Here is a 17,006-nt window from a genome sequence, read left to right on the forward strand (position 1 = left end):
TTATTATAGTCCTTAATTAATGTAAAAACCTTTTTTGTTGTTGTTGAAACTACAATTAACTAATATGAACTCAGGAGAGTTCCCAGCATTGACCTGACATCATTACAGATTGGAAGAAAGAAAAAAAAAATGACTTCTTGATTTATTCCCAGAAAACAGTAAAGCTTTCTCATCAATTCAAAACTATCAATGATGTAATTCTGTATGCAGTTTTTTCTCTTAAATTTATTATCTGGAGGGAAAGTGATAATGTTTATGGGCCACATTGGCCACGGAAACATATTTTTCATTAGAAATCAATTTTCTCCTCTGTTAGTATCTGAGGTTATAGAGCAGCAAAATAAGTGTTAGCAAATTGGAAATTACTCAGTAAAGCAGGATCTGTGCCTCAGAGTTACATCCTTTTCCTAATTGTTCAAGGATCTTTGTCATACAGAAGCAAACTTCTAGGATAGATACAGAAAACGTGTTTGTCACTTTATAGATCTTGGAGGAAAATTATAAAGCACCTTTATGTGACTTTCTAGTAGGAATGGTTCATTACAACCAGAGAGAATGACAGTCCTTTCTTCAATCTAATGATGTCATGTTACATTTTATGAGATTTCAAGTCAATGGCATTATCTTTGACGCCAGATGTTACTTATGAAGCAATGGGTGATCTATCTTAATCACAGATAAGTCGTCTATGAAAGTATGATGCCTTTCCAATGATGTTCTCTGTAGTAAGAACTATAACAATGAGAAATACATGCAACCCATGATAAATAGCCATTCTGGAGCAGAAACTGCTTTCATTAACACATGAAAGTAAAGAGGGAAAAATAAAACCCAAGGCAAGAATATGTATGGCGTACTATAGCTGGTTCTGATCCTCAGCAGGAGGCAGGCCTACCGCACCTTCCTTGATAAATGGATTCCTGAATGCTTGTATTTTTTTTTGTTGTTGTTCTCCTTCTCCCTCTCCCTCTCCCTCTCCCTCTCCCTCTCCCTCTCCCTCTCCCTCTCCCTCTCCCTCTCCTTCTCCTTCTCCTTTTTTAATTAAAGTTTATTGGGATGACAGTAAAGTTACATAGATTTCAGGTGTACAGTTCTGTAATACATCACCTATATATCACATTCTGTATATGATAAAGAATGAGATACAGGTGGTGAACATTGTGTGTTGATCACCCAGAGTCAGTTCTCTTTCCATCACCATATATTTGATCCCTTTACCCTCATCTACCACCCCCTTCCCCCGTTCCCCTCTGGTAACCACTAAACTATTGTCTTGTGTTTAAGTAAAACCTTTAATCCTACATTACTCCCACAAAATCAAGTGACACGTATATCAAAAGTCTTTTTGCCTTCTTCAAAGTGCCATTGGTATTAAATTAAATTCTCTTACATTTGTTGCTCCCAATTTCCAAAGCAAAACATGAAAAGGGAAAAACGAAACAAAACAAAACAAAAAAACACAGAAACAGAAGCAGTCCCCAGTTTATAAAGGACTAGGACCTAAGTCTATTCAGACTTCAGTGATATGGAATGCACCAATATGTTTGTTCTTCACATTCCCAAAATGGCTCACAAAAGCTGAATTCCCAAGTGAAGCCCACAATTACTGGCTTTTGCTACCTTTTTAAGGAATTGTAGAGAGTAACCACTTCATCTTTCACTTGCAAAAGCTTAGTTCATTTTGTTCTAAAAATCTCTCACATTTATTGACCCCACTTTAAATGTTTTCCAAAGCAAAACATGGGAAGGGCAAAAAAATAGCAGAAACACATGGCTGTGGTGATTCGTATTTTTATACCAGCCTTCATACCGAGAATACTTGGAAAAGCTAAGTATAATGTTTTAAAATTTGTTTGAAGATATTAAAGAGCTACCATAGAAGAAGAAATGGGGGACCAAAATCCCACAGAAAAAAAATAAGCATGGAAACCTGGTATTTGGCACTGGTTTTCCCCAATAAGCATTTACTGATTCATAAGCTATGGCCCATATCCAAGCTGCAGAAAGTTTAAGATAAAACTGTAGAAAGCAGTGGCTGAGAAGCTAAGCAGACTTGGGGTAACCTCATGAAATGGTGAATAATACTGACATTCAGGAAGCACTACAGAGGACCACCTTGTAAATGCTCTAGCTTTCTGTTAGGATCCTTGAGTGGAGGTATTATAGGTAAATGTGGTCGAACAATTAACTTTGAGAACTTGTTGCAACACTTTTTTGATATCAGAGGGATTATTCATTATGAATTTGTACCAACTGGACAAACAGTTAACCAAGTTTACTATTTGGAAGTACTGAAAAGGCTGTGTGAAAAAGTTAGACCACCTGAACTTTTTGCCAACCATTCATGGCTCTTGTATCACGATGATGCACCAGCTCACACGGCACTGTCTGTGAGGGAGTTTTTAGCCAGCAAAACAAATAACTGTATTGGGACACCCTCCCTACTCACCTGATCTGGCCCCCAATGACTTCTTTCTTTACCTGAAGATAAAAGAAATATTGAAAGGAAGACATTTTGATGACATTCAGAACATCAAGGGTAATACTATGACAGCTCTGATGGCCATTCCAGAAAAAAGAGTCCCAAAATTGCTTTGAAAGGTGGACTACGTGTTGGTGTTGGTGCATAATTTCCCAAGGGGAGCACTTTGAGGGTGACCATAGTGATATTCAGCAATGAGGTATGTAGCACTTTTTCTAGGATGAGTTCACGAATATAATTGGTAGACCTTAGAGCTAATTAAAAGTAGCCCTGCCTTTAGAAAAACTGAAGTAGGGTTATCTGCATCTTCCCTAATAGTTTGCCAGAAGTAACAATAAGTCCTCCTTGGAGGAAAATAAGATCATACAGAGGCATAAATATCACCAAAATTTACGGATCAAACATCCAGCATTTAATCAAAAATAACTATATCAGGCAATAAGACCAAAACACTAAAAAGAAAAGAAAAAATATAATAGAAACATACCCACAGAAAATCCATATATTGTAATTATTAACTATGGTTAATTAAAATATGTGTTATTAGTATATTCAAGAAAATAAAATACAGGTTGGAAAATTAGCAGAAATTTAGAACGAAAAAAAGAAAAAAGAACCAAATGAAAAATTCTAAAACTGAAATTTTGATAATTGAAATTAAGAACTCAACAAATTAATTTAATAACAAATTAGACAGATATAGCTAAATTAAGGATTAGTAAACTCAAAAATAGACCAGTAGAAAATACCTACATTGAAGCATAAAGAGAAAAAGATGGAATATACAAAAAAGGTCATAAAAGAAATATGGAATATAGTGAAAAAGTCGAACCCATGTACAATTAGAATCCAAAGAGCTATATTTGAAAGAGTGTCCAAAAATTTTTCAGAATTGCAGAAGACACCAAACCCTAGATTCGGGAATTATTGTTAAATTAGTTTTCTTCATATGTAAAGTGTCTTGGATTTGCAAGGCAATTTTATATTACTATTCTGTAGTAATAACAATTATAATAGTCATCTCTATTCAATGGACCTTACACATATGAACTCATTTAATGCTCGTGACAACTCTATAGGTAGTTCTGATTTCAGTTAGGAACTATGGCTCAGAGACGTTAAGTAGTTTTATGATGGTCACAAATCTAATGTGTGGCAAAATCAGAATTCAAACCCTGGCATCTAGTTCTAGAGTCCAGTTTCCAACCACCATGCATACTTTAATATAAATGATGAATGACACTTTTGCAGGAAAATTTTGATCAAAGCCTACACCAAGGAATTTAAAATCCAAATTAATTATTAATTGTAATTACTACAGCAAGTCTTTAGTAGAAAACTGCCTAAAAAGTCCATCTCTTAAAACAGTATGACAAAATATTTTTTTTAAAACTGAAATATAGACAAAGTTAATAGCTTTTAAAAATGCAGCACTGATCTGCAGTTTCCAAGAAGCATACACAGTTCTTGTAAATGGCAGATGACTAAAAATTGTGTATAGTGTGACTGGTTCTCTGGGCTGTGCTAAATGTTGAATCTAACTTATGTACAGTAAGATTTACATTCCCATTTCATATTCTCTTCTCCAGTGAATTTGGTAGGATAAAACAGACATAAGAAAATCAGTGAGAATACCACAGTACATGAAGCCATATCATTACATGATAATATAATAATTATAAAATATTACATTATTTGTATATACTAAATATCTGTATGACAGGAGTTTTACCAAAGTATGCAAGCACTTTCCAATACTGAGAAACTAGATTTTTGGCAACTCTACAATAAGTAATTTTCCTGAAAGAGAGGGAGACAGAGAGTACTGCCAGCATTAGGGTCTTTGCTGCTGGCCATAGAATTCCAAGACTGTCTCAATTTTCTATCCATCCTAAGACTTGAATGGTTAACTCTACCACTGACTCTGTTAGCTACCACAGAATCCTTTCACCAAAGCCTTCTTATTTCTTAAAGTAATTTCATTTGCTCTACTGTCACCAAGGGGAAAAATATATCAAAGAGGAAAGAGACTTTGAATAAGTCACCAGACACCTTTGGATTTTTTTCCTCACCATGAATTGAAGGATAAATAATTACTGCAAAAAAAATAAAATAATAATAATAATAATCTCCAATTATTAAGTGCTAATTATATGCCAATCAATTTACAACCATTATTTCATTTAGTGCATAAAACATGGAGAGATCAAAACTCAGCTGACAGAGCTGAGGGACACGTGATCACTGGCTGAGGAGTAAGCTGTTCGGTTGGAGATGTATCTATCTGAAAGGTCAAGAATCAGGCCAACAGGTATCCCAGCATCAAGTGAGTTAAAGCAACAAGAAAGTTATCTGGAACTTATTTAGTTAAATATAATCTCTATTCACAAGAATAATAAATTAATGATGAATTTATCAATGTTCCAAACTTCCTAAATAGCAAATTCAGAAACAGTTAAAATTTATTGAGTACTTATTCGCAACACTAGAAACTATGCCAAAGCATTTTATGTATTTTAAATCATTTAATCCTCATAGCCACCATGTGAGGCTGCTGTTAGCATCCATATTTTACAGATTAGAACCTAAGGCTCAGAGATATTAAGAAGTTTTCCCTAATGATTATGGATATAGAGACAGTTAGCATCATTGCAATTGATGTAATTTTTTTTTCATTTAGAAGATTTGTTGTTAATATTAATTATAGCACAGCTAAGTTACTATAAGAGAGATAAATAAAACTAATTAACAAGATCAAAGTTTATTTCTCAGTCACATAGAATCCAGGGCTAGAAGGAGGCCTCTACCATTCTCAACACACTACTCCATCTGTAGGGGCCAGGAGTCTGTTCTAGTATTCACCTTTCCCCAGACATAGAAGAGGGTATTTACCTTTTAAGGTACAACCTAAAAGTCATACACATATATCTATGGCATAAAATGTGAAATAGAACTGACTAAAATATTATGAGCATATTTCAGTTTGCAGTCGGCAAGACTATGCATATGCAAAGCATGTGAATAAGCTTTTCACTCTGTGCAGTATAAGGGAGAAGTGCCTGATGTCTTTTGTGTGGTTTATTACTGAAAAATGTGCTACAGGGGGTAATATTTTTCTTTTGTAGTGTACACTAGAAAGTATGTGCCAGAATTAATCTTAACAGGGCAGCCTTTTTATGTCTAACAAGGAAAAGCACTGTTCTACAATTTATATATATATATATATATATATATATATATATATATATATATATATATATATATATAAATGGAATGCCAATCCAGCACATTGTCATATCCACAGAGAAAACAATAGCAAAATCTTTCATTATGATCACATTTCATCTACTGAGCATGTATGTCTTTCAGAATGTACGAAAAAAATTGGCCGTAAAAGCATGACTAATTTTCCACATCTATGCTGAATGTTCTTATGAGATTTAGGTGAGAAAAACTGTCCTAATCTTTTTACATAATTCCCATTATTCAGGGAAAATTGATAGGATGAAGGAGACTTCCATTTTGGCATTTAATTCAGAATCTAAAGCAAAAATTACGACAGTGTGAAACAGTGGAAAGCTATACAGTATACTCAAAATAGTGTAAATTTGAATATAACACCATCAATTTCATTTGAAGCATATGTTAATAGTACCTTGTCATGTCAGTTTTTGAATTCAATATTATTTGAACTACCTTGTTTTTTATATTGACATTTACACTATTTTTATTGATCCTTTCATTGATTCTTTAACTAGTTTTATGTCTTTTCAACGTGAATTAAGAAAGAAAATCATGATTTATCATGCATCCTTTTTTTCATACATATAAACAGTTTTCCTTTATCATACCCAGCATTGTCATAGAGATGATTAAATTAGTTTAGAAGAATTTATTTTGTATAATAATGCCCTCTACTGTTTTTGAGAAATGTACATTATGTTTCACTTATGAGACAAAGCTGGTATTTTGTTTTCTTTTTCTGTATTCTCACCCATATTATCTTTTAGTACTTTCTGGACCCCCATACCAATTAAAAAAAAAAAAATAACAAAAGCATTCAGCATCTTCTGTGAGTTCCTCTACTTTATTCTCCCTATTTTCAAAACAATCATGTAGCAGAGATCCAAGGTTGCAAAAAAAGATGAATTAAGCAGAAGATGATCATTAGAAGAAACAACGTGACACTCATCATTTTGTGCTGTCACAACACCATCTGTGTTGCATCAGACCAGAGCAACTTTGACATGACAAATAAACCTCTTAGGGAAAATGGGGATTCTACTAATTGTTCCACTGTCTGGCCAAACACTATTGATATACCCTGCTCTAATGCAGCCTCATACACAATTGATATTATTGAATTAACAGTAGCAATGAATTATGATTTTTTAAATAATATTTATTTCCTCTGGATGAAAAAAATAAGATTTAAAGTATCACAGTCTAAATGGGATGGTATAAATCTATTTATGCAGCCTTTTAATTATGTTTATACCTTACCTAGGGGACTGACACCAGAAATATTGTTTTCTTTACTCTCCTAATAAATGTTGTTCAGTGAAACTACATCATGTGCTCTCGTGGCAGTCATTTCCATCAATTGCAGAAATTGCTGAGGTTATTGGTCCAAATAACTTTTTATCTGCAGGCACTGGGTTTTTTCTGAACATTACTATTATTAAAAACACCAATGACAGCTAACATCTATTGAACGATATATGGCAGGTGCCCTGCTAACTATGTATGTGGATTATCTCATTTAAACCTCCTAACAAGTCTATGAGCTAGAGGCTTTTATTAACCTTATAATTTTCTAGATCAGAAGTTAGCCAACATTTTTGGTAAAGGGCCAGATAGCTGATATTTCAAACTTTGCCAGCCTTAGAGTCTACCACAGCTACTCAACTGTTATTGTGGTGCAAAAGCTGCAGAGACAACACACAACTAAATGAAAGTAACTGTATTCCAACAACATTTTCTTTATAAAAAGAAAAAAGAAGGGAGGAGGGAGGGAGAGAGAGAAAGTGAGAAAGGAAAGGAAAAAAAGAAAAGAAGAAAGAATGGAGGGAAAGGAGAGAGGGGGAGGGAGGGAGGGAGGGAGGGAGGGAGGGAGGGAGAGAGAGAGAGAGAGAGAGAGAGAGAGAGAGAGAGAGAGAGAGAGAGAGAGATAGGCAGCATGTTGGATTTTGCCTGTGGGCCAGTGTTTGCTTACCCCTGTTCCAGAGGATGAATTGAGGGGTAGTGAGGTTAAATAACTCATCTAAAGTCACTAAATAGTGAGGCCAACATTTGAAAATATAGCTCCTAAACACTGTGAGTTAAAGTCTCCAGGATTCTATAATTTCTCCCATTCTCAATGACGAATGGGGAAATTAAGAAAATGTGAAAATTATAAGGTCTTAACCACTGGCACTGGAATTTCTCTTAGGGGGGAATTTATTTGTTCTAAAGAAGTCTTGATCAGTCACATGGGGAAAGTTGAGAACCAAAACACAATTGTCAGCAGTTCTCAGAGCCATGTGGGCTGTAGGGGAATGGATAGCTCACTGAACAAAAATGGGATTCTTTTAGGAACATAGAAGGCATACATCTCTTACTCATGTGATGGAGTACTTAGGTCACTCTGGAACAAGACTGACTTAAGACAACAAAAAAACAAAAAGAAGCAAGGTGAGAGAGGAGATATGAACAGAAATTTTGAGGTGCAGCCCAAGTGAGTAGAGAGAAAGAGAATAGCTGAATGTGAGTAATTACAGCCTAAGTTAAAGGGAAAAAGTCAACAGATGAATGATTGAAAAAAAAGAAGGAGAGTGGGAATTTCTTATATTCTGTTACTTAGGCTACAAGTAATACTGTCCCAACAGGCTTAAAAATTACAGAAAGACATTTTCTCACATAATCTAAATAACAAAATGGGATAGGCTGCAGGTGTCATATATTTATGGATCCAGCTCTCTTTCTCTGCTACTACCTCAGCTCTCCTCTTCTATTAGTTAATTCTATTATTAAAAAGGCTTTTTTTGCATGGTAGCAAAACTACCACCTGCAGCAATTGTGACAATGTACTTCCTTGCTCATGTGTAGTCAGTAAGACAAGAAAAAAATCCTGTCCTCAACGATAGAAACATCCTTTCTTCCCTTCTGATTAAGCTGAACCCCCTGAATTAATAATTAGCACCCCGACCCAAGCCCCGAGCACGTGGAGTTTAATTATGGATTCCCAAACCATTCCCTGGAAAGGATGGATTTCCTGATATTGGCCTACTGACCATCACATGGCCATGCAACTATAAATGTGGCCATTTCACTTGTGCCGTGTGAGCTGTAGGGGCATGGATGGCTCACTGAACAAAAATGGGATTCTTTTAGGAACACAGAAGGCATACATCTCTTCCTCATATGATGGAGTACTTAGGTCACTCTGGAACAAGACTGACTTAAGACAACAACAACAAAAAAACAAAAAGAAACAGGGCTTGCTGTGAACACGGATGGAGCTTATCTCTGTTTTAAAAGCTACCACATTGCGTTATAAGTCAACAAGCACTGAGATATTATTTTATGTCAGACATTGTGACAGATCCAGGGTATAAAGAAAAATTGACAGCCACCTATGGGCACATAAATGGACATTTTGAAATAATCTGGTAAGTGGATTAATAGTAGCCTATATGGAATTCTATGAGTGTACTCCAGACTGATGAGTCAGAGGTTTCTAAAAAAGATAGTTTCACTCTCCTTCACTAATTATATAAGCAGAAATTAAGGCTATATGTATATACATATATATAGAGAGAGAGATAGATAGATAGATAGATGATAGATAGATAGATAGATAGATAGATAGATAGATACACACACACATATATAATAGCATATATACATATATATGGAGAGAGAGAGACAGAGATCCAACAATAAAATGTTTTCCTTACAAAAGTATAGATATGGCTAAGTATCTTTCACATTATCAAAACATCCCTTGAATGGCACTCTGTTAGGAACCAATAAAGGTTAGAAGTGATATATGCATAAACTATACACAAATACACAGAGACATACATATAGGCAGCTCTTACATTTAACAAGCCTAGAGAGCATGAGTATCCACATTCATTTACAATCCCTTACAAATCTAGAAATCAAGCCTAGGTATTAGGGTTGAAACTATATGGTTAACATAGAAATAGGAAGTTTGATTTTTACAGAAGTAACACATTTGGAAAATTGCTGCAGTATCCTTTAAATGTGTCATTTATTTTGAAATTGGACTATATTTTATCCAAAGGGTGTTCATTTTCTTAATAACTAAATCTGACATAACTTGCTGAGAAGACAGCTTGCTCTTGCACTTAAGGGAAGTACTCATGGTTATAGGTAGTTGAACATTCTAGAAGGGAAATCACTTATTCTACTCAATTTAGAGCTTTAGAAGGAATACATTAATGTGTAAAAGAAAGAAAACCCAAAGTATAAATGCTTTGAAATTATCATTTCCCTAGATAAAAATTATAGTACCGTGTCTTTCAGGCATACATTAAAAATTTAACAATATAGTATTTTTCTTGGAATTATTTTAAGACAGGCTTCCTCAACCACAGCACTATTGACATTTTGAGCTGAATAATTCTTTGTCATTGAGGCTGTCTTGTGCATCATAGAATGTGTAGCAACCTCCCTGGCCTCTACCCATTGGATGCCAATAACTCTTCCCATTTGTGACAATCAAAAAAATCTCTCAAGACATTGTTAAATATCCCCTGGGGGACAAAACTGCCCCAAGTTGGGAACCACCATCTTAGAAATAATTTCACTATCAACTTAGAGTTTTATAATTGTATAAGAAATTTCTGTTTATTATTAGTTTTCAATGTATAAATAATCATTTGTGAAAATAATAAATAAACTGCTTCCAAAGATAAATAGTGGAATATTTTCAACATTTGTGTAAATTAAGGAAACAGCTTAAGGATCATGAAACTCATGGGGCCAATAGAGATAAAATCAATTTTCAGTGATTCCAAACTGGATTATCATGTGATGATATCACTTCTCGTCTCGAACTTAGGATCTGCATGAAAAATGGCCTGAATCATCCGAGAAATGTGACAAATTAATGATGAGAGAAACATACTCAGCCAGGATAAAAAAAAAAGGCAAAGTTTAGGCTTTAAGAGCAATTAAAAAGCAGTGGTAAGTAGAGGATTCAAATCAAAACTTAAAAAGGGAGGTTGGGAGGAACAGAGGTTAGTTCTCAGAAGTCAAGCACTAACAGTAGCTAGGGCCCTCCTCTTACTAATCATTTTTCTGTATCAACTTAGTGACATAGATAACATCAAAAAGATAAAAACCAGTCTAGCTTGAAGAATCCTGGGAGACATTTTTAACCAACTTAATAGGAAATACCATTTCATAGAGCAATAGCTCTTCTTAAGCATAATTCAATAGTTTTGACATATAAATTAATGTATACATATTTCCATACTTGTTACCATATCATCTCCTTCAATCTGGCTCCCCATTTAAAATGTTTAATATATTGCCTGGTACATAGTAGGCACAAATAAATATTTTTAAATAATTGAATATCTGATGAATGGCTTAGGTTTCTTCTATAACTGTAATGACCAACATTCCATAAAGAAGTTTTAGCGATCAAAATGGCGGTGTGAGGTGAGCCTCTGCTCTGGAAATCACCCCTGGAATTTACAACAAATTGAAAAAGTATAACTCCACAAAGGACTCCCTGCACAGCAGACAGGCAACACGAAGAGTCTCACTACTGAATTCACCTAAAAGTGGGCAAATTGCACAAACAGGGGAGGAGGGAAGGGAAAAGTGCGGGGCGGAGCTGCACGGGCACAGGATGCAGACCTGGCTTGGTGCTCTGAGCTCGCTGCATCCAGAACTGCCACAGCAGTGGGAAAGGGAAGAACTTGGACTGCTAGGGCTCTGCTTGTGGCCCACAGGGCTGAGGGGACAGCATATAACATGGCTGAACCCAACGCTCACGGCAAAGACCTCGGGGCAAAGACTACGGGAAGGGGGCTGAAAACGGTGGTTTAAACCCTCACTGTGGCAGAGAATGGAAGTCTTAGGCACTGAGACTAGCCGCCCCCTCCCTACCCTCCCAGAGCTCGCCCCGCCCCACCTGCCCAGTACTAGAAGCGGAAAAGTAGCAGTGTCAGATCAAAAATACAGAATGTTTGCTGTTCTGAGAACTGTGGTCTGCAGACCCAGATTCCCAACGCAACTAGTTCCGGCAAAGGGGAGGGAGCTGCAGAAGCAGGACCGGCTGTGGTAGTGGTCGCTGCCATTGCTCTGAGACAACTCTCGCAACTCACCCCGCCCCTGGCCACACCTATCTGGGCAGATACCTGCAGGAGTAAACAGACCTGTTGAAACACATGGGCTCTGAAGCAGTGCAGGAAGAGCTTCGGAACTTCAAAAGCTCTCCGCATAATCACGCAGACACTGCGCACTGTGACCCAGGTGAACTATTAACAGAGGAGAAGCCTGTCTCCCAGGGAATCCCCCCATTGTGTGAGAAGCTGGAATAGTGCAGAGAAAACAAAACACTACAGTGTGGAGAAAAAAATAAAAAAGCTGCAGTCGGAGAGAAAATAAAACATTCCACAAACACATACTGGAAAACAAAAGAAAGACCTCTTCCTATCAACCTGTTGTAGAACCCACTCCTGTAGATGTCTAGAAAGAGAAATAACAAATCATTAATTGCCATGATTAACCAAGGCAATAAGACAGCAGAGAAGGAAAGAGAAAAGACTCCAGAAAAGGAATTTAAAGATATGGAAATATGTGACTTAAATGACAGAGAATTCAAGATTGTAGTTCTGAAAAAAACTCAACGAGATGCAAGAAAACACAGAAAGGCAGTTTAATGAATTCAGAAACATAATCAAAGAACAACATGAACATTTTATGAAAGAGATTCAAATTTTAAAAAAGAACCAAATAGAATTTCTGGAGATTAAGACCTCAACAGAAGAAATTAAGAATGAAATAGCCAGCTTAGGTAGTAGAGTTGAACAGATGGAGGAAAGAATCATGACATTGAAGATAGAAATCTGGAAAAGACATGGATGGAAAACAAAAGAGACTTGAGAACTTAAAAGAAATGAAAGAACTACAAAAATTTTCTGACTCCATCAGAAAGAGCAATATAAGAATAATGGGCATACTAGAAGGAGAAGAAAGAGAGAAGGGAACAGAGAGTATATTCAAACAAATAGTTGATGAGAACCTCCCAAACTTGTGGAAAGAACTGGATCCTCAAATCCAAGAAGCAAACAAAACACCTAATTACCTCAACCCCAATAGGCCATCTCCAAGGCACATTGTATTGAAGCTCTCAAAAATTAATGACAAAGAAAGAATCCTCAAGGAGCCAGGGAAAAGAAGACGGTAACCTACAAAGGAAAGCCCAGTAGATTATCATCTGATTTCTCAGCAGAAACTCTATAAGCCAGGAGAGAGTGGAACCAAATATTCAAACTATTGAAAGAGAGAAATTATGAGCCAAGAATAATATACCCAGCAAAGATATCCTTTAGCTATGAAGGTGGAATAAAGACTTTCCAGACATACAGAAGCTGAGGGAATTTTATAATACATGACCTGCACTACAAGAAACACTAAAAGAGGCTATGCAACCACCCTCAACAGGGACAATTTGTGGCAACCAAAACATAAAAAGGGGGAGAGTAAGGCCTGAATTGGAATATGGGAATGGAGAAAGTAGGCATGCTGAAGAAAATGGAATACTCTAAATATCAAACTTTCTTTTACATAAACTTAAGGGTAGCCACTCATAAAACATCCAGAACTGAAATATATACTGTAATAAAAGAAGAAATAGAGGGAAACATCATTGAATACCACCACACAGAAATAACAGGCCACAACAAAAAGGCAAAGAAACAATGGAGACACAACCTTACCAGAAAACTAAAGATAGAATGATAGGAAATCCTCACATATCAATAATCACCCTAAATGTAAATGGACTGAACTCACCAAAAAAAAGGCACAGAGTAGCAGACTGGATCAAAAAACTAAACCCAACCATATGCTGTCTCCAAGAGACACATCTCAGCTACAAGGACAAGCATAGACTCAAAGTGAAAGGGTGGAAATTGACACTCCAAGCAAATTGTATCTAGAGAAATTCAAGTGTAGCTATATTGATATCAGATGAAACAGACTTCAAGGTGAAAAAGTTAACAAGAGAGAAAGATAGACATTTCATAATTGTAAAGGGGACTGACTATAAGACAAGAAGACATAACAGTCATCAATATTTATGCCCTCAATCAGGGAGCATCGAAATATACCAAGCAACTATTAACAGAACTAAAGGGAGAAATTGAACAAAACACAATTATACTAGGGGACCTAAATACATCATTGACAGCTATGGATAGATCATCCAAACAGAAAATAAATAATGAAATAGCAGCCCTAAATGACACATTAGATGAAATGGACATAATTGACATTTATAGAGCACTTCATCCTAAAATATCAGACTATACATTTTTTTTCTAGTATACATGGAACATTCTGAAGGATAGACCATACATTGGGACATAAAACTAACCTCAGCAAATTTAAGAAGATTGAAATCATACCAAGCATATTCTCTGATCACAAGGCTTTGAAATTGGATATCAACTGCAAAAAGAAAGCAGCAAAAACCACAAATACATGGAGATTAAACAACATACTCTTAAAGAATGACCGGGTCAAAGAAGAAATTAGAGGAGAGATCAAAAGATACATAGAAACAAATGGTAATGAAAATACATCCTACCAAATTTTTGGGATGCAGCGAAAGCAGTTTTAAGAGGGAAATTTATATCGTTACAGGCCTATCTCAAGAAACAAGAAAAATCCCAAATAAATAACCTCACGTTACACCTTAAAGAACTAGAAAAAGAAGAACAAATGAAACCCAAGGTCAGCAGAAGAAAGGAAATAATAAAAATCAGAGCAGAACTAAATGAAATAGAGAACAAAAAAACAATAGAAAAAATTAATGTGACAAACAGATGGTTCTTTGAAAAGATTAACAAAATTGACAAACCCTTAGCTAGACTAAGTTAAAAAGAGAGAAGACACTAATAAACAAAATCAGAAATAAAAAAGGGGAAGTTATCATGGATTCCACAGAAATACAAAGGATCACCCAAGAAGGCTACGAAGGACTATATGCCACCAAATTAAATAACCTAGAAGAAATGGACAAGTTCTTAAAAACATATTGCCTTCCTAGGATGAACCATGAAGAACTGGAAAATCGAAACAGACCGATCACCAGTAACGATATTGAATCAGTCATCCAAAACCTTCCCAAAAGCAAAAGTCCGGGACTAGATGGCTTCACTAATGAATTCTACCAAACTTTCAAAGAGGATCTAATACCAATCCTGCTCAATACAAATCCTTCCAAAAAATTGAAGAAGAGACAGTACTCCCTAACTCATTTTATGAGGCCAACATTACCCTGATAACAAAACCTTGTAAGGACAACACAAAAAAAGAAAACTACAGACCGGTATCTCTGATGAATAAAGATGCAAAAATCCTAAACAAAATTCTAGCAAATCGAATACAACAATGCATTAAAAAGATTATTCATCACGACCAAGTGGGGTTCATCCCCGGGCCACAAGGATGGTTCAACATCCACAAATCCATCAATGTGATACATCACATAAACAAAATAAAGGACAAAAATCATATGATTATATCAATTGATGCAGAAAAAGCATTTGACAAGATACAACATCCATTTATGATTAAAACATTTAATAAAATAGGTATAGAAGGAAAATACCTTAACATAATAAAGGCCATATATGACAAGCCCTCAGCTAATCTCATAATTAATGGTGAAAAACTGAAGCCCTTTGCACTACATTCAGGAACACGACAGGGCTGTGCCCTATCACCTCTGCTTTTCAACATAGTGTTGGAAGTCCTTGCCAGAGCAATCAGGCAAGAGAAAGAAATAAAAGTCATTCAAATTGGGAATGAAGAAGTTAAATTGTCACTCTTTGCAGATGACATGATACTATATATAGAAAACCCTAAAGACTCTACCAAAAAGCTACTAGAAACAGTTGACGAATACCGTAAAGTTGCGGGCTACAAATTCAATGTACAAAAGTCCATTGCATTCCTATATGCTAACAATGAAATCTCAGAAAACGAATTAAAAAAAAAATTCCTTTTGCAATCGCAGCAAAAAGAATAAAATACCTAAGAATAAACTTAACCAAGGATGTGAAAGACCTATATGCTAAAAACTATAAGACATTTTTTAAAGAAACTGAAGAAGACACAAAGAAATGGAAAGACATTCCGTGCTCATGAATTGGAAGAATCAACATAGTTAAAATGGCCATATTACCCAAAGCAACATACAGATTTAATGCAATCCCCATCAAAATCCCAATGACATTTTTTAAAGACATAGAACAAAATCATCAAGATATGTTTGGAACCACAAAAGAACCCGAATAGCCAAAGCAATCTTAAGAAAAAAGAGCAATGCTGGAGGTATCACACTCCCTGACTTTAGCTTGAACTACAGGGCAACAATAATCAAAATAGCATGGTATTGGTAGAAAAACAGACACATAGACAAATGGAATAGAATTGAGAACTCAAAAGTAAAACCATATAAATATGGACAGATAATTTTTGACAAAGAAGCAAAAAACATACAATGGAGAAAAGACAGCCTCTTCTATAAATGGTGATGGGAGAATTGGAAAGCCACATGCAAAAGAATGAAATTGGACTGCTATCTGTCACCATGTACCAAAATTAATTCAAAATGGGTCAAAGTAAGCATAAGATCTGAAACAATAAACTGCATAGAAGAAAACATAGGTACTAAACTTATGGACCTTGGGTTCAAAGAGCATTTTATGAATTTCACTCCAAAGGCATGGGAAGTAATATAGTCCCAATGAATGGGACTACGTCAAACTTAAAAGCTTCTGCGCAGCAAAAGAAACCATCGACAAAATAAAGAGAAAACCAAGTGACTGGGAGAAGATTTTTGCAAACAGTGCCTCCGATAAGGGGCTAACATCCAAAATATACAAGGAACTCATGCAAATCAACAACAAATAAACAAACAACCCAATTGAAAAATGGGCAGATGACCTGAAGAGACATTTCTCCAAAGAGGACATACAAATGCCAAATAGACATATGAAAAAATGCTCAACATCACTAATCATCAAAGAAATGCAAATCAAAACCACAATGACATATCACTTCACCCCAGTCAGAATGGCTATCATCAACAAGACAAATAGTACCAAGTGTTGGAGAGGCTGTGGAGAAAAAGGAACCCTCATACACTATTCGTGGGAATGCAGATTGTTGTAGCTGCTATGGAAAGCAGTGTGGAGGTTCCTCAAAAAATTAAGAACAGAAATACCATATGAAGCAGCAATCTCTCTCCTGGGTATCTATCCAAAAT

The sequence above is a fragment of the Rhinolophus sinicus genome, linkage group LG01, assembly GCF_036562045.2.
Source record: "Rhinolophus sinicus isolate RSC01 linkage group LG01, ASM3656204v1, whole genome shotgun sequence".
NCBI lineage: Eukaryota > Metazoa > Chordata > Mammalia > Chiroptera > Rhinolophidae > Rhinolophus > Rhinolophus sinicus.